This window comes from Pteropus medius, unplaced genomic scaffold (assembly GCF_902729225.1).
Source record: "Pteropus medius unplaced genomic scaffold, Ma_sr-lr_union100, whole genome shotgun sequence".
NCBI lineage: Eukaryota > Metazoa > Chordata > Mammalia > Chiroptera > Pteropodidae > Pteropus > Pteropus medius.
The window spans coordinates 19,493,717-19,513,586 of record NW_024349519.1 but is presented as its reverse complement, the minus strand read 5'-3'; positions in this window follow the sequence as shown (position 1 = coordinate 19,513,586).

The window sequence follows — 19,870 nt, the reverse complement described above, 5'->3', positions numbered from 1 at the left end:
TCTTTTTGTCTTCTAAATTTTGTATAAGTGCTTCTTATTAAATAATTAAAATTAGAATCCAGCTGAAGAAGATCCAAGAAAATATAGTTCCCAGGAAGACTATTATGTACAGGAGAGGGCATTAAAAGTGGCAGAGATGAGACTGAGTACTAACCTATAATAGTTAACACACCACTTTAGTCAAGGTCTCAATAATTTCTACAAATGATTGCCTAGCTTTTACTCTTATTCTTATCCTTCCCCAAGTCTACAAATCCATTCTCCACATAGCAACAGGAGTGATATTCTTGATACATTTAATGGGATCATTTCAAACCCCCTCTTCAAACCATTCAATGACTTCTCTTTGCATTTAGCGTAGATTCTCTTTTTAAATTGAGATATAATTGACATACAGTGTTATGTAAGTTTAAGGTATGCAATGTGTTGATTTTGTACATTTTTATATTGAGATATGATTACCACTGTAGTATTAAATAATACCTCCATTATGTCACATAATTAGCATAGAGTCTCGATTTCTACCATCTTCTTACAAATGGCCATTGATCATGAAACTCTGCAGAATTTGGGTCCATCTTTATCTCCAATGTTATCTATTTTAACTATGCTTCAGCCATATTAGTCTCTCATTTCCTCTAATATCAAATACTATCCCATGTCAGGACATTTGTACATGTTAACGTTTGTATCTGTTCCCTTTACATAGAATATTCTTTCTCTATAAAGTTCACATGACATTCTACTTCTCATCATTTAGGCTCTATATTATCTCTTCAGAGTGATTTCCTGTCCACCCTCTGTAATATATCATTTTCCGTATTGCTAACAACATATGTTTTATCTCATCACTTTTTTTCTTTAAAGATCTTACACAAATATGTAACAATTATACTTCTTTTTGGTAATTTCTTGTCTACCCACAATACAATGTAAGCTCCTTGAAAACAAAGAGAACATTTATCTTTTTATTGTTGAAACCTCAGTGCTAGTCACAGTACCCAGCACCAAGTAAGTACTCAATAAACATTTTTAGATGCACAAATAAATCATTAGTCATTTTCTCTAACAATCTTTAAAATATAAACACACTCATATTCCACTCGTAGAATTGTGGTGAAAATTAGGTAAATACCAGATATAAAATAAAAGGCAATATAACGTAGCTAATAAAAATTACTGATAAGAATAATAATATAAATTCAGAATGTAGTGGGAAGTCATTGGCTACTTTTGAGCAAAAGTACAATTTAATCTATACTTTAGAACTTAAATTTGGCTTCAACTTAAGAAATATAGAAATAATAGAAAGGAAGTAAACTCTTAGAAGTTATTTTAGTAACAAGTATAAGAAACAATGAATATCTCAGTTAGAATGGTGCAATGTGACTAGTACAGAGTATATGACTATGAAATAAAATGGTAGGATTTGCTTTGATTGCCAACTAATTAGCTATGAAAAATAAGAAATAAAAATATCTTGAGAAATTAAGATGTGAGAAACTTAGAGAATTATAGTATTGTTAAAAGCAACAGGAAAATTATATGGCAAAGTAGACGTTTTTGGAGGGGAGTGAAGGGGGACATAAGGTAATTATGAGTTCAGTTTTGTACAGCAAATTTCAATGATAAGAAATAAGGAATAGCAATTTGGAACTTAGAAATGAAATTTGCCTAAAGGTAAAGATATTGTAGTCAACAGAATAAAAAAAGAAAACCTATCTGTAGGTTTCAACATTTGAACATGTTTCAGAGGTGCAGAAGAAAAGAATATTCCTCAATGAGGTCTGAGCAAAAGAGAGCAATGAAAAAAATAATATTATCATGTAAGTAGGAAGACAGGGTTTCAAAAAGTAGAATGTCAACTGGCACAGAGATGTTGAGTATCTTAAGAACCGAAAAAAGCCTTTGTTCTTGACAGTTGGGAATTTTTGGTGTGAGATAAATTAAGTTTTGATAACACAGTTTTCATATTTCAAGTATTAAAATCAACAGAAAGTATTTTTTTGGTTGTTTTCTTAGATCAAGAAAACTGCTTTTCTTCATGGCCGTCAACACAACACACCATGATAGGATTCTGTTATTGAAATGTTCCCCGATCCCCAATTCACATGTTAAAGCACTAACGCCCACTACCTCAGAATGTAGTCTTTCTTGGAAATAGGATCACTGCAGATGTATTAGTTAAGATAAAGTCATATTGAGATAGGATGGGTCCCTAATTGTCCTTGTAAAATGGACACAGACATATACACAAGGACAATGCCATGAGAATACGAAGCCAGAGATCAGGGTGATGTTTCTATAATAAGCCAATAAACATCAAAGATTGCCAGCAAATCACCAGAAGTTAGGGGTGGGGCATAAAATTGATTCTTCCGCATAGTTAGTAGAAGGAACCAACTTAGCCAACATTGTCATCTTGGACTTCCAGCCTCCAGAACTATGAGACAATAAATATCTGCTGTTTAATTCACCCAGTTTGTCATACTTTGTTATGACAACTGTAGCAAAATAATACCAATCCCAATGCATTGGGAGTTGTACTGACAATTGATACTAAAAATTAGGTAGAAAAAGTTAATTTTTTGTTCTTCAAGTCTATTTCTGTCCCCTTAATCCCCTATAATTTTCTTACAAACTTCTGTGACACACCATCTATCTTAGCAAATAGTGTTACTTACTACTTGAAAGAGAAAAGAGATTAAAACCAACTTCCACAATGTTCTGATGTGTTTATAAAAATATATTTATACAAGCTCATGTTTATCACCTTCTTCGCAAATTTGAATAGAATGAAAAAGAAGAGCCTCTTGTGTTTAAGTCTTACTCTACTTATCTCTGAGTTCTTTTGATTTTGTTTTTTCTTGTTTTCTTCATTTTATGCCTTTCTACTTCCTTGGTAACCCTCCAGTATTGATCAGATTATTCCTGTATAATCAATTTATCCAATTCCTCCATTTTTTTCTTCATTTTGAAATATAGTCACGATTTCCTAATTTAAGCTACTAGTTATTTTGTTCATGTATATGTCTATAGTTACTATCTATGAGTTTCCCTGTAGGTATTCAAATTCTTAGAGGAAAAAAATGTCACTATTTTCTGTCTATTGAACCCAGTACCTTCTAATGTCTGCCATTGTCATTCAATTGAAGATGCTTTGTTTATGATAAAAACAATCTGAATATTAATTTCATTAGGTAATTTTCAACTTTTTAAAAATCATTTTATTGAAATTTTAGCTATTTTCAAAGAATCACTTGTGACTTTCTTTCCACTTCTTTTACTAGTCTTTCTTTTCTTACTAACTTGCCTTTCATCATCTAGTCATAGATGTTGCTGTCTCTTAGAGTTCTTCCTAGGCTATCTCATCCACTTCTAAATTTTCAACTACTTGCTTATACACAGATAAAATGGCTTTATTTGTTGAGCTGCATGCCTGTAGAACATATGCATTAGTATATCTCAAGGGAAAACTCAGTATATCCCAAATTGAAACCATTATCCAACTCAAAGAAACTTTTTACCTTCTTAATTTTTCTATCTCGGTTAATTGTACTCTTAAGTTAATTGTTCAGTCTTTGATTCTTCTCACTGTAGTACTCCCCACATCTTACTGGTTACCAAATTTTACATATATCTCTTTTAATAACTATTAAATTTCTTGCCTGATCTCTAATACAAAGGTTTCAATTATGTCCTGTGCTATCTCTCACTTGAACATTTGCAATATCCTTGTCTCCATTTTAACTATTTCCTATCTCTGCCCTAAGCCTTGTATATAACTGCCTCCTTCTGTCTTCTCAATATTTCTGCATATTCCAAACTCTTACTTAAATATGCACTTTTTCCCCCTCTCTTTATCAATTCAGAACTTTTAGAGTTCTTATTTGGGCCAAGCCTAGAGCAAGGAGCTGTGAAACAAATACAATTTATTCACAGCTAGTGTCAAAGAACTTATAATCTAGTAAGAAACAGAAGCAACATAGAGAGATTCATAAACAAATAATGTAAAAATATGGATCCCTGAGTCATAGTACCTGTGTTAAAAGCCCAGAAATGTAGGTTGCTAGGTATAACTTCTAGTAAGTGACTTGAGCCTCTTAAGGCATTGTTTCCTTTTTGTCTAAAATAAGGTTAATAAAACCCCTACCCCATGAAATCCAGTGAGGAATTCTGTGGCTTGATATAATTTCTGCCCTGTAACGAATGAACAAAAAGTGTTATATATTAATTTTACTAATATTAATAAAATAATCATATGTTATTATATCATTAGATAATATAATGATGTGCTAATTAATTATAAGTAAAAAATTAATAATGTTAATAAAACAATTAGTAATTGTTAAATTTTATAGAAATTACACATATAATTTCAGGGGTATGATAGAGATGACTAGTTGCTCATTAAATTTTCATCTTCTTCCATAGTGTGCAGTTGTCACTGGAAGATGGATGCCCAAATAGGACCTACATCTCCTATTCTCCTTTGCTCCCAGGTGTAGTTATAGGAATAATTCTTACTAATGGAGTAAGAAAGTGATAGTGTCACTTATGGATCAGAGTTTTTAAGAAATGGGTGACATTCTCTACTCTCTCTTTTCTCATCCTCTGGTTTCAAAGAACTACAAGATCCTATAGGACAATAAAGCTACACAGAGGAAAGAGGTACATAATGGAAGGAGTAATGCCAGCTAGTCAAGAACATCTGTATTTGAGAGAGAACATTAGTATATCTGTCACTAAAATCTTAGGGTTTGTTTGCCATAGTAGCTAGTATTACCGTAGATATACCTGCTAGGACATTTATAGAGGAGTAGATAACTTTGTGAAGAGAAAAGTTTATAAAAGCTTCTTGTGTGATATAATCCATTATCTTCAATGTACAGGAAATATATGAACAAAAATATCACTCGAGGATATTTTTGGCAGAAAAATTAGTGTTTATTAAAAATTAAATAATATTTGACTTCAGAGAATCATAATAGCCTTTTCAGATTAGAATGAGATATTAAGGTAAAAAGTGGCAAGAGGTAAGCCTGGACATAAAAGTGGAAGCCAGATCATACAGGACCTTGAATTATGAGCTAATGGGTTGACAGAAATAGAGAGGAAAATAGAAAAAAATTTAGAAAAAGAATATTTTATGAAAAAGAATAACTTTTAGAAAAACAATGTCTTTAGAGAAAAATAACTGGACAGTATACACAGAGCTACAGATTTGGGGAATAATAATTTCTTCTCAAATCAGCACCTGTGGTATACCGAACCCTTAGCATTGAGACATACTGGTCAACCACAGCACAGTGAACTGGTTGAATCAAGTATTCCGGCAATTATTAGACTATTTAATCAAGCACCAGCTCTAATGTAGACTATTGGGACTAACCATATTTATCTTCCCTATATTCATGAGTCATCTAACTTCTACTCCAGTAGCACCTCCATAACAACCTCTACATCCAATGGAGACTCAAGATTCTTTGAGTATTCCATCCAGATATTTGCCTTTTGCAGGGGAATCTTACCTTTCCGAAGGACCTTAATTAAAGTTCACTGTGGTAGAGGAGGTATGGAATAGGAAAGGAATTGTTATAAAACCCAATTAACACATTTTCCAAATAAATAAAGTTTTATTGTAGGTAAATATAGTTTTATTGTGGGTAAATCAGTGTTAAAGAAATTTATGTGGATCAGCTCAGAGAGAAACTTGTTCTTTATATGTATAAACCAAAAACATATTGACACAATTGAATCTATTTTCAGGCTATAAAGTTCTCAGCTCTGTCAGCCATATTGATTGTGGATGAGTGAGTTCTAAGTGAATTTTTCTCAGCCAGTGTTTCTACATGTAGTTTTTTTGTTTGTTTGTGTTCGTTTGTTTGTTTGTTTGTTTTTTATTCCATATAAGCAGTTACATGACTGAAGTTCAAGACATTCAATTTTGAGCAAGCAGATATGAAAAGTGTACTCCTCATGAAATGATGGCCTTAATTGTCACCTGCTGTGACAGTCGTAATGGCTGGAATCTGTGCTTATCTTCCTCACTAGTTCATAAGCAGAACTGTGCTTCATTAATCTTTATGTCTCCAGTACCTTACTCTTTGACATAATAAGCAGTATATAATTGGTTATTAAATAAAGGAATGATTAAATGAGTGAATACTGAGTATTTGATTGGTAGTTTCAATAAATAAATCCCATTCATAATATAGGTATTAGCATGTAAACAATCCTGACCCAAACTGCAGGTTAAAATTATATCATAGATCTTCATGATAAAAAGGATAATAGTGATTAGCATTCCCAATCACCCATCCTACTTTTTAAGCTAAAAAAGTCTGAGTTCAACATGAATACTAACCATTCCAAAATCTCCTACTGTCTTTTTTTATGTTTTTAAAATTTCCCTGACACCAGAAAAACAACAGTTGAATGATGACCAGATGGCTGGAGAGCTGTGGTAATTTGGCTGGAAGTAAGATGAGCATTGAAGCATAATGAGCAAATTAGAGATTTAAATCTTTTCTATGAGCAGATCAACCTAATGGGGTGGACAAGATCACCCAATGGCTTTTTATTAAGTTTATTTATTTCCTTTAAAAAAGTTACTGATTCATTGGTATGATGATTTGGGGGAGATATGACTGATGGATTAAATGGAAATATTTTTCAGGTATTATCTTCTTAGAGCTACCAAGGGTGAATCCTTCCTAATCTTAGTGTATGAGGGCAGGAATGATATCATTGAGATGCGTGGATAAAACCTTGGAAACAATCTTGTACTCTCTATTCAGGAAAGTAAAAGAGGATGAAAATCCCCCAATTGTTCCTTACCTTGTCATCTTTTTAAGGATTATGGGATCAGGGGAGTTTTCATGTCTTGAGACATAATTCTGGTCTTAAAAAATTCTGAAAAGACTCTCTGATGTTAGAAATAATTGCCACAATCAGGTTTTAGAAGAATTGATGGGAAATCTGTCAGCACCTGAGGCTTTTCTTAGGTTTATGGCTTGGATTTGGGGTCTCTCGGTTTTAATGATATTGCATTGTCCACCTGATTGTCTTAATAGAGGTAGTGAATTGAAAGCAAGGCCCGTCAGTGTTCCATGTGGTATAGCATAGAAAAAATATGTTGACTAGCTTCCAAAACATTTTGAAAATATAAATGCTTTTAGTTCATCTTTCTGAATTATTGGAGTAGTTTAGCATCTATTTTACTTGCATCTTTAGCAGTTTGCTAGCCCATATGCAACTCATGAGAAATCTATATTACATAAATTAATCAATATTTGAGATATTATAAATGGGGATTCTATGTAGGCTCTGATATTAATATAGATAGATGAGGTAATGTATATTCCCAGTTCCATGTGCAATGATGGAGTTGACAATTTCATTTTCAATTAAATGAACAATAGAATAATTAGACTGATAGGTCTATTTATTTAATTTCTATTCCAAAAACATGACATAATTGAACATCTCGAAAACTAGAACCTAATTCTGCTTTGTTAAGTTCTATCAGCAGTTGTTATTACTTTATTATTAATAAAGTCAGGATTATAACAATATACTACTTAACAATAACAAATGGCTTGTCTATATACATGCAACTATCAAAATATTCTTTAGTGTATCTACTTTATATGTATCCACTCAAATATATTGCAGCTAATGGTTTTTTTTTTTTTTAATTTAGGCCTAAGACATTGACTTAAGAATTGGAATGTATACTTTCTTAAAATATAAAAATATTGATCAAATTTACTGAGATATGAATTTGTTAAGAGAAGATGCTGTGTTAGATCATTTCCTTCTTGTGTCTCAGCACCTGTTTTTATACTGGAAAATTTCCCTTCTTTTAATTACATAGATTTAGTGAAATGATTACAGCATCTACCTGATACAATACCCAACTTGGACTGCTGAGAATAGCATAACACTCCATATTGGCTAACCATGAGATATCTAACAATATCAAACAATGCTAACAATACATAAGAAATCCTTTATGCAATTTGCTATAAGGATGGTGAGAGAGAGGACTCTACCTCTGGAATATGAGACATGTATCCTATAATTTCCAAGATTCATCTTCATAACTCATGAGCAGAATGTGTCTGAAAATAAAGTCAAATACAGAAAAGCAGTTTAAGAGGTGAAAGTGAACTTGGGAAAGCAATCAAGAGAGAGGAGTGGCAGTGGGGTGGGGAATGGCTGATGTTATTTTATCATTTGGACCCCTGGATCAGCAATTCATAAAGTCAGTGCCATCCCTTTAACTTCCCAATTGTGTTAACCAACAAATTCCATTTTTGCTTAAGCTTGATGAGTAGGATTTCTGCCACTAGCAACCAAAACAGCTCTGACTAATATACTCACTTAATGATGGAATATAGAAAATAATGATTAATTAGTTAAAGATAACTGCAAACTATATACTTTTTATCTGGATGGCCATAAAGTAGGAAAATTATGACTTACTGATGGTTATAAGTATTTTATTGAAGCTGGTTAACAGTGGGATTATATTTTTCTAAACTCATTTGAAAGAGATAGATTCTGAGGAGTTGCAGTCAAAACAGCTTTGACTTTTAGTTCTAAAGATATTTTACTTTTGAAGGAAAGATAGAACAAGAAAGAAGTAGTACAATGGCTATCAAATTCATTTTTTTTATTTTTGCTGCTACCTAGATCAAGTTTAAAAAGGGTAATGTAGCAGCCTAGAAATATTTTAGAGTTTAATTTGGTGGTAGATGTTGAAAATATATTGCACTATTACTGATGGCTCTTGATCATTTATGTACATCCTTTGAAGCATTTTGAAATAACTGTAGTAATGAATATTGAGTAAGATTTTGGATTTATCTGAAAGATTGAGACTATCAGGCAGCCATCAATAATCTATATATACTTTTTGATTTGTGTAAGAAGCAGGTACCTTTATTCACCTATTTATTCAACAAATATTTACTGAGTAGTACTCTGTGTCAAGCACTGGGGATAACAAGAGCGTTCCCTTTCTTCAAAAATTTTACAGTAAAGAAGACATGTAAACTGGATAACAGTTTAATATTGCATAATATAGGCTATAATGGGAGGAATAATGGAGAATGTAAAACACATATTACTAGCATCTAACCCTGATTTAGAGATTTATGGAAGGCTTTCTGAAGAGATGGCTGCCAAAATGGATTCCAAAAAGACAAGTGGACATTAGATAGGAATAAAGTCAAGGGAGTTATACAGAGAGATGAAACAACATGTACAAAATATAGATATCAAACCTTATGCATTATACAAAAGTTAACTCAAAATTAATCAGAGGCTTAAATGTAAATTGTAAAGCTATATAACTTTTGTAAATATACATGAGACAGTCTTCAGGCAAAGAATTCTTAGACTTGATAGCAAAAGCAAAATGGATAGTTTAGACTTCATCAAAATTAAAAATCTTCGGCAAAAGATCCTGTTAAGGATATGAAAATACAAAGGTATAGACTAGAATAAATGTTGTAAACCACATATTTAATAAAAGACTAATATCTAGAGTATGTAAAGAGGTCTCAATATCAACAGTAAAATAATAAAAACTCTAATTAGGAAATGGACAAAAGACATGAAGAAATATATCACTGTAGAGGATATAAGGGTGTCAAATGAGCACATGAAAAGATATTCAGGATATTAACTATTAGGTGAATGAAAATTAAAATTACAGTGTTATCACTGCATACCTTTAGAGGGCTAAAATAAAAAATAGTGACAATATAAAATGCTGTCAAGGATATAGAGAAACTAGATTACTCATATGTTGCTGATTGAAATGTAAGATGAGACAGACACTGCAAAACAGTTTAGTAATTTCTTAATAAATTAAACATTTAACAACCACGCAATCTAGCAATTGTGCATCTAGGAATTTATCCTTGAGAAACGAAGACTTATGTTTACACAGAAATACGTATATGAAATTTTACAACAGCTCTATTGCTACTAGCCCATTCAAATGACGTTCAACTGGTGAATATTTAAACAAATTTGGTACATCTATATCAGAGAATACTATTCATCAAAAAGGAACAACTTAGATAAATTTTCAGAAAATAGTATTAATGAAAAAAAATCCAAAAGTTAAATAGTCTTTGATTCTATTTATATAACAATCCTTAAGTGATAAAATTATAGAACTTGAGAAGAGTAGGGTAGTTGTCACAGGGTAAGGAGGCTATATAGGGGCGATATGAGAGATCTTCGTACTGATGAAAATGTTCTGTATCTTGACTATCAGTGTCAATATACCAATTGTGATATTGTACTATATAGTTTTGCAAGGTATTGCCATCGGAGGAAATTGGATAAAAGGTACATAGGATTTCTTTGTGTTATTTCCTATAAATGCTTACGGATCCACGATTATCTTAAAATAGCAAAAACAAATTTAAAATATTGTTATAGCTTGATGTATAATAATGTCAACTTGGGCAAAGTGACTGTTTGAACCTGAGTGAGTTATTGAATCTCTCCATGAATCCATCATCTCTTGTATTACCAGGTATGGGGAGGTTTTCCATTCTCATATTTCTTTCACAGATATAAGGAGAATGGATCTGTGAGATATTTATGAATATTTGTAATTTATTGAATTGTAGAATTTCTATACTGAAATTTTAAATATGTTGTAAACATTCGAATTCAATTATATTTTTAATACAATGACCACAAGTTACAAGATGCCATAAAAATTAGATTTTGTTTTGTTTTGTTTTGGCTAATCAGTTGTTTTGAAGTGGAAAAAAAAAGAAAAAATCTAAAAGAATGTTATATGGTTAGATGGCATGGTATTAGTGCAATTTGTGTCAAGAAGTACAAGTGAAAGTAAAAAACTTCAAATTTAAATAATGAAACACAAAATGCATGTTCTAAGTTGTCAACTGACAACTTTTCAGGTAGATGACATATGCACTGTAGGTATAAAATCATATTTTATTTTTAGAGAATTGCAGGCTGCCTTCTGGTTGAGAAGTTGAAAATCATTTTTTTATTATTTTATATAACTTTCTATTTGTGGTCAGGCCAGGGTAGCTTAAATAAAAGTAGGCTAAAGCTAAGAACTACAGAGAGGCCACAAACATAATAATAACTACTCATTGTATATAAAGAAATTAATTCCAGTGACTATCAGTAGATAGGTTTTAAAAATATATGGTACTTATATTGGGCAGATGTCAGGATCAGTTATCACATTATTCTTATATTTGAGAGTTTTGTGTTGCTGAATAAGGAATGGTTTAATAAGAATTGACCTGGGGAACAGTATCAACAAGGTGAAGAAGCAAGAGGAAAATCTGATGTTCTTTCTTCAGATTTTTATTTCTCAGAAATTAATACGATAGGTAGCGTTGTTTGGCATGATTTGAGGGGGAAAAAAATGACCCTTTCTTTTGTCTTTCTTTCCCCAACTCACATATACATACACATTTTTAGAGTGTCTTTAACTTCTGCACTGATAAGTTCAGTAAGAAATTAGTTATAAAGAATTATATATTAAATAATATTATAGAATGCAAAATAAAATGCAAAAAAATATTATTTTTGCTAGCTAAAAGAATTTTTTTTGTGTGTGAAAATGAAGAAACCTTTAGAGTTTTTGTGAAAACTTTAGAAATACTATGAAATAGCATGAGTTTTTATATACTAAAATAGCAGTATATTTATTTGGAGTTTGGGTGCTGTAATATAAACTTCGAAAAAAAAAATCCCTGAGATGTGAAAAATGTAAATGTATCATTGCTGCTAAGTAAATATTGAGATTTTAGAAGAAAAATGATATATCAGAGAGAAAGACATGAAAATGATCAACTATATCAAATTTTCCATGAATTCTAATCAGAAAATAATTTTTTTTAAATGAACATAAAAAGAAAAAGCAAAGTGAAGACTTAAAAGGGAAAAAAAAAGTTTTGCTCTATCCTAGGAACCACTATATGAATTTTATAGCAGCCCTTAATGGAATACTAAAGGATTTCTATTTGGAGGTTCACAAGCATGCCACATGAATCCCCCAGTGGCTGAATTTACAGCCCTGTAGTTTTGAATTTGGCTTGAATTGTGCTTTATGCTTGCTAGGTTAGCATTGCATTAAATTCTAGCTAAAAGAATCTTTTCTTTTCAACATTGTTCCTATAAGATACATATTCCTTCTTTTTGATGGTTAGTATGTATTTTTTAAGATAAAATATTTATAATGCATTTGGAAATAGTTATTACTTTAATTAAAAATGTGTTTAGGTATGAAATATGTGTGCATACACCAAATCAATTTTGTGATCTTTTCTTCTTTAAGGTTACCCTTTCGGTCAGTGGTTAGGATTTACTTCAAAATGATAGTTTGTTGCTGTTGCTTTATTGTTTTCTCACTCATCTCCCTCACCTTTGTTTTTCCTTTTTTACTATTATCCATTGCTACTGTTATATACTACATGTTCTATTACATTTATAACTGAGTACCACTAGATTGTATAGTTAAGATTAGACACTATCTCAGAGAAAATTATCTAAATAAAGCTCTTTATATATTAAAAAGACAAAATCTGAACTATTTGTTTAAAGAAGAAGAAACTGTTAACTGATTTATGTCTTGGCTAGCAATGAAAAACAACTATTTAACATTTTAGAAATGTTTTACCTACTTTAACCTCATAAATCTGCACTCTATCCATCTCATAAACTAGTGTCTTCTGAAATAAAACAATATTACATCTGTAAGCAGAAAATCACAAGGTCTAGAGTTCTGAAAGTATAAATATTGTACTGTGATTTTCTTCCTTCTCAAAAAGATAACTAGTATTGTTCTAAAAACATACAGAAGCATTTAAAGTATGGAAGTGGACAGATAAATTAGGAGGCTCTTGGTGATAATACATGGCAGGTAAAGATAGTGACAGGGAAGGGAAAGAAAAATGGATTTATTTCAGAAATAGTTAAGAAACACCAGGTCTTGATGTTTAATTGGACATATGCTGCAAGTCAACACGACTTAGTTGTCTGACTTGAGAAATGTGAGAGTGATGTTTCCATTTATTGCCATTAAACCAAAAATAAAATAAATAAATAAATAAAATAAAACTATGAGGACAAATGGGGGAATGTTTTTATCCTTTAGCAAGTTGGATGTCAAAACTTTCCAGTTAACTATTGATATACAAGATTCAGTTCATGAACTGTAAGTAAGAGCTCAGCATGCTTGTCTTGGTCTCTGGCCAGAACAGCCTTATTGATGGAAAGTAACTGCTGCTAACGTTGTTGTCGCTGCAAAGAGACACAATAGTTACTGCTCCCAAACGCTTGTGGTGTTTAGTGGTTGAGCTGACAGTACCTTGCCTCACCCCTGACCAATATAAATTTTTTCCTCCTTTCCTGTGTCCTTCCTGTTGCCACTGAGGTACAAGACACTGTAGGAGTCATTTGGCACACAAATATACAACTCAGAAATGCAGAATTGTGGTGTTCTTTGGAGTCAAACTTTGGACCATTTGAAAACAAAAAGAGGTAGATAAATTGTTCTCTCCTCTAAGTTTTTTGTTTGTTTGTTTGTTAGAAATACAGTGCAATTGTAATCTCTTTAAATGTATCTTGTGAGGCTAAGAAATCAGGTTGTCACAAAGCTGTGGATGATATCATAACTGACTTCCTTGTACTGGCTGACTTTTCCCCCCGATATCATACTACTTTCCCCCACATTCCTAATTCCCTGGGATTGACAGTTGACATGCAACCAATGATGGAACAAACTTATTATTTAAAATCTTCATCAATTGGGATGATAAAATGCATTACTTTTACATGCCAAAGACTGCAGTACAATTTACTGTCTTACCCCTATGACTCTATGAACTCTCTTCCTCTCTATCAAAATATGGTCCACAGGGATCTTTGATTGTCTTAAATTCCACAGAATGTCATGCTGATCTACTTTATTTATAGCATAATGTTAATTATATCTGGTGAACAGGCCATATCTTACATGACCTAATAAGATAGATGTCCAAAAGGAGAAATGTTTATACACTAAAATTAAAAGTTGGAGTAGACCATTACAACAGTATAGCTCCTCTCCAGAGTGCTATGAAAGACAATTGTGAAGAGAAATTCACAAAATAGATGGAACTATGAGTCATACTTTTAGTCATTTACTTCATTTGGAGGGATAGGTAACCATAGGTGTGAATATACATCTGGGCTGTGGTGAAAGGTTTGATTGGTTAAAAATATCCCCAATATGAAGATGATCAAGGAAAACAGAACATGGAAGAAACATCTGAGATCCTAAAAATTGGGATGAGAACATAAGGGCAGATTCTGATGAAGCTGAAGACATTAAACACACTTTAATTTCACCAAGTCGTCTTCACTAATAGAAGTAGTCATCCCATCCGTGTCTGAGGAGTTTAATTTCTCCTTACCGAAATGAGTTGCCTTGCTTCCTTGCAAAGCACTGCTGATTGTTTTCAGGAGCTACGCCTAGGTCTTTTTCTTGTTTCTCAAACAAGTGTCACTAACTTTAAATTTTATATATATATGTGTGTATGTATATATATATATATATATATATATATATATATATATATATATATATATATATATATACATACTTTTACTTTAAAATAATTTAAAATTTACAAAAAAAATGAAGCTAGTACAGAGAGTTCCCATATTCCCCATATTTTACAATTTCCCCTATTATTAACACATTATATTAGTACTGCACATTTGTCACAATTAATAAACTGGGGTTGAGTTCTTACTAAATAAAGTTCATACTTTATTCAGATTCCCTTAGTTTTCGTTGACGTATCTCTTAGGTTTCAGGATCCCATTCATAATACTACATTACATTTAGTTGTCATATCTCTATAGACTTCACTTGGCTGCAACAATTTCTCAGACATTTTTTTTGTTTTTCACAACTTTGAGAATTTTGAGTGTTGGTCAGGTGTTTGGTATAATGTTCCTCAATTGGGATTTGTCTAAGATTTTTCTCATGATTAGTCTGGGGTCAAACGTTTTGTTTGGAAGGTCACACAGAAGTAAAGTGTTATTCTCATTAAATCTTATCAACATAATATTTTATTTATTTACTTACTTACTTAATTAATTAATTAATTTTGGTAAAAATTCTGTACCACTTTATTTATATTTTGCTCAAATTATTCTGATTTAGCCATTGGAGCTCTTTCATTTGGTTTCTGTATCACTTTGACATACCTGTCATTGTGATTTTATTTTTTCAGCATTGTTTTGCTTTCTGACACTGCAAGAGTGTCCATTAATTATTAGTTAGCTGTGGGTTTTTCATAGATACCCTTTATCAGGTTGAGGAAGTTGCCTTCTCTTCCTAATTTGTTGGGTGTTTTGCTGATGAAAATGTGTTAGATTTTGTGTGCTGAATTCATTGATATAATTGTGTTTTTTGCCCTTTATTCTATTTATATCGTATATTACATTAATTATTTTGGGAGATGTCAAACTAATATTGCAACCCTGAGGTAAATACCTCTTTTTCATGGTACATAATTATTTTTATATGTTGTTAAATTTGGTAGTTTTTATTGAAGATTTTTGGATCTATATTCATGAGATATTTTTCTATAGTTTTCTTGTAATGTCATTGTCTGGTTTTATTATCAGAGTAATATTGGCCTAATAAAAGGATTTAGGAAGTGGTTTCTCCTTTTCTTTCTTTGGGAGAATATGTGAAGAATTGGAATTAATTTATTTTCAAATGTTTGGTAGAATGCAGCAGTGAAGCCATATGAGTCTGTGCTTTACTTTGTGGGCATTTTAATTACTAATTCAATCTCTTATTATAGGTCTAGTCTAATTGTATTTTTCTTCCTGAATCAATTTCAGTGATTTGTGACTTTCTGGGAATTTGTCCATTCTATCTAAGTTATCAAATTGTTTGGCTTGTAATGTTTCACAGTACACTGTTTTTTTCTTTAAGGTCAGTGGTATTTTCGCCTCTTTAATTTCTGATTCTGATGATGTGAATCTTCTCTCTTTTATTTTCATGGTCAAATAGCTAAAAAAAAGTTTGTTACTTTTATTTTAAAAGAACCATCTTTTAATTTGAATCGAATTTCATCATTGAATTTCTGTTCTCTATTAATTTAAACTGTAATCTCTATTATTTTTTTCATTCTGCACATTTTAAGTTTGATCTGCTCTTCTTTTTTAGTGTCTTAAGGTGGAAGGTTAAGTTAATGATTTGAGATCTTTTTCTTTAATAATGTGAGTAATTATTGTTATAAATTTATTTCTAATCAATGCTTTAGCTGCTTCTCAGAAGTTTTGATATGTTGTGTCTTAATTTTCACTCATCACTAAATATTTTATGATTTCCATTTAGATTTCTTCTTTGATCCAATGATCATTTATGAATGTGCTGTTTAATTTTTACATATTTTTGCTTCCCATCTTTTCCCTGTTATTGACTTCAAATTTTATGTGTTCAGTAAATATCTTTGTATTTTTATCTACTTTTAAATGTATTGAGAATGTTTTAGGACATAGTGTATAGTGTATCCTGAAGAAAGTTCTAGATATAATTGAGAATTTATAGTCTGCTGCTGTTAAATGAAATATTCCATTGTTTTTTCTTAGATCTAACTAATATAAAATGTTATCCAGGAGTTCTATTTGCTTGGTGATCTCTTGATTATTCTATCCATTACCGAAAGTGAAATATTAAAGTCCCTTACTATTATTGTTGAATCATCTATTTCTCCTCATATTTTGGTCATTTTTGCTTCATGTATTTTGGTATACTCTTTTTGGTGCATATATGTTTTTAATTGTTATATCTCCCTGATTGATTAACTCTTTTATCATTATAAAATATCTCTCTTTATCTCTAGTAACATTTTTTTAAAGTCTATTTCTGTCTGATATTAGTATAGCCACTCGTTTTCCTGTGGTTGCCGTTTGCATGATATATCTTTTTCCATGGTTTTACTTTTATTCTGTTTGTGTCTTTACACAAATTGTGTCTATAATATATTTTTCCTATAGATAGCATATCGTTGGATTGTGTTTTTTTATCCAAACTGAGAATCTATGCCTTTTAATTGAATTTGGACTCTTCAATCTATTCACACTTAATGTTATTGTTGATATACTTAAATTCAATTCTGCTTTTTTACTTTTCTGTATTCTATAACTTTTTTATTCATTTATCCCTTCTTTATATTATTCTTTGACATCGAGTGAATACTTTCTAATGTAGTATTTTAAGTTCATTAATGATGTCATAGTTAATGATGAAAGACTAAATGATTTCCCTCTAAGATCAGGAACAAGATAAGGATGTATACTTTTTATTTAAATTGTTTATTGGGGTAACATTGGTTAATACAATCATATAAGTTTCAAGTGTACATTATCATTTGACATCCGTATATTCTATCGTGTGTTCACCACCCAAAGTTCAGTTTCCTTCAGCTACCATATATTTGATCTCTTTTACCCACTTCGCCTCCCCCTCCACTCCTATATTTGACCCTCTTTACCCCGTCTACCCCTCCCTTCCTCTCCCACCCCACTAGTAACCACTACTCTATAGTCCTCTGGTAACCACTAGTCTATAGTCCATGTCCGTGAGTCTCTGTTTGTTTGTCTTGCTCATTTGTTGCTTTTAGATTTACATCTCACATATAAGTGATATCATGTGAATTTCAACTTTTTCTGTCTGGCTTATTTTGCTTAGCATTATCTTGAGTTTCATTCCTGTTGTCGCAAATAGCAGTATTTCATCTCTTCTTATGGCCGAGTAATATTCCTTTGTATATATGTACCATATGATCCAGCAATCCCTCTACTGGATATTTACCCTAAAGGATGTATACTTTTGCCACTTATACTTTGCATTCTACTGGAGGTTCTAGATAGGACAACTAGGCAAGAAAAAGGAGTAAAAGGAATCTAGATTGGAAAGGAAGACATAAAACTTTCTCTATTAGCAGGTGACATGGTCCTTTGTAAAAAAAAATATATATATATATATATTCCACAAAAAATATGTCTAAATATGAGTTCAGCAAGGTTGTAAGATATAAAATAAGCATATAAAAATCAATTATACTTGTATACACTTTCAATGAGCCATCCAAAAATGAAACTAAGGAAACAATTCTACTCACAATAATATAAAAAAATATATTCTTAGGAATAAATTTAACAAAAGAAGTGCAAAACTTACACTCTGAAAACTACAAAGTATTAGTAAAAGATATAAAAGAAGATTTAAATAAATAGAAACACACCCATGTTTTTTGACTGGAATATAGACTTAATATTGTTAAGCTGATACTACTTTCCAAAATGATCTAAAGATTTAACATAATCTTTGGCATGATCTCTGTTAACATATTTGAGGAAATTGACAAGTTGATTCTAAAATTTATTTGAAATCCCAAGGAACCCAGAATAGCTAAAACAATACTGAGAAAGAAAAATGAAGTTGGAGTACTCACCTTATCCAATTTTAAAACTTACTACAAAGCAATACTAATCATAACAATGTGGGACTGGAACAAGAATAAAAAGATAGATCATACGAATAGAATTGAGAATCCAGAAATAAACCAGTACATCTGTGGCCAACTGATTTTCAACAAGAGCACCAAAACAAATCAATAGAAAAGAATAGTCTCTTCAACAAATGGTGGTGGGCTAGCCAACTAGATAGTCACATGGACCCTTACCTTGTACCATAAACAAAAATTAACTCTAAATGGGCTAATGACTTAAGTATAAGAGTAAACACCATAAAACTCTTAGAAGGAAACAAAAGGATAATTCTTTATAAAATTAGATTTGATAATGTTTCTTAGCTATGACACCAAAAGCACAATAAAAAAATAATATATAAATTGCACATAATAATTGAAAACTTTTGTACATCAAAGTATATTATCGAGAAAGTTAAAAGAAAATTTACATATTGAAAGAAAATTTACAAATTATATATCTGATGAAAGACTAGTGTCCAGAACATATAAATAACTCTTACAACTCAATAATAAAAAGACAAACAGCCCCATTAAAAGATGGTCAAAGGACAGGTACAGACATTTTTTTCATAAAAGATATTTATGTCTAACAGATGTATGGAAAGATATTCAACATCACTAGTGGTTAGGGAAATGAAAAGCAAACCTACAACGAAGTACCACTTCACACCCATAAGATAGCTATAATTTAAAAAAGAAGAAAAGAAAGAGAAAAATTTTGTCAAAGCTGTCAAGAAATTGGAACTCACATACATTAGTAATAAATCTGTTTAGACTTTTTATGTGTCCATGATTCGATCTTGGAAGGTTTATATTTCTAAGAATTATTCATTTCTTCAAGTTTATCCAGTTCGTTGACATAACTGCCAATAGTAGTTTCTTATGATTCTTTTTAATTCTGTGACATTAATTGTACTGTCTCCTCTTTCATTTTTAAAATATTTGAGTCTATCCATTTTTATTCTTAGTCTAGCTGAAGGTTTGTCAATTTTTATTATCTTCGCCCCAAAAAGCCAACTGTTAATTTCATTAATTTTTTTCTATTGTTTTTCTATTTTTTTCTTTCATTTATTTCTACTCTAATTTTTGTCATTTCCTTCTTTCTACTAACTTTAGGCTTAGTATGTTCTTTTTCTAATTCCCTGTAGTGTAAAGCTAAGTTGTTTAAGATCTTTTTCTTTTCCTCTTTTAATTTATCACTATGAACTTCTCTGAGTACTGCTTTTGCTGCAACTGCAACTTTTTGTTTGTGTTGTTTTCTTATGTCTTGAGGTATTTTCTAATTTCCTTTT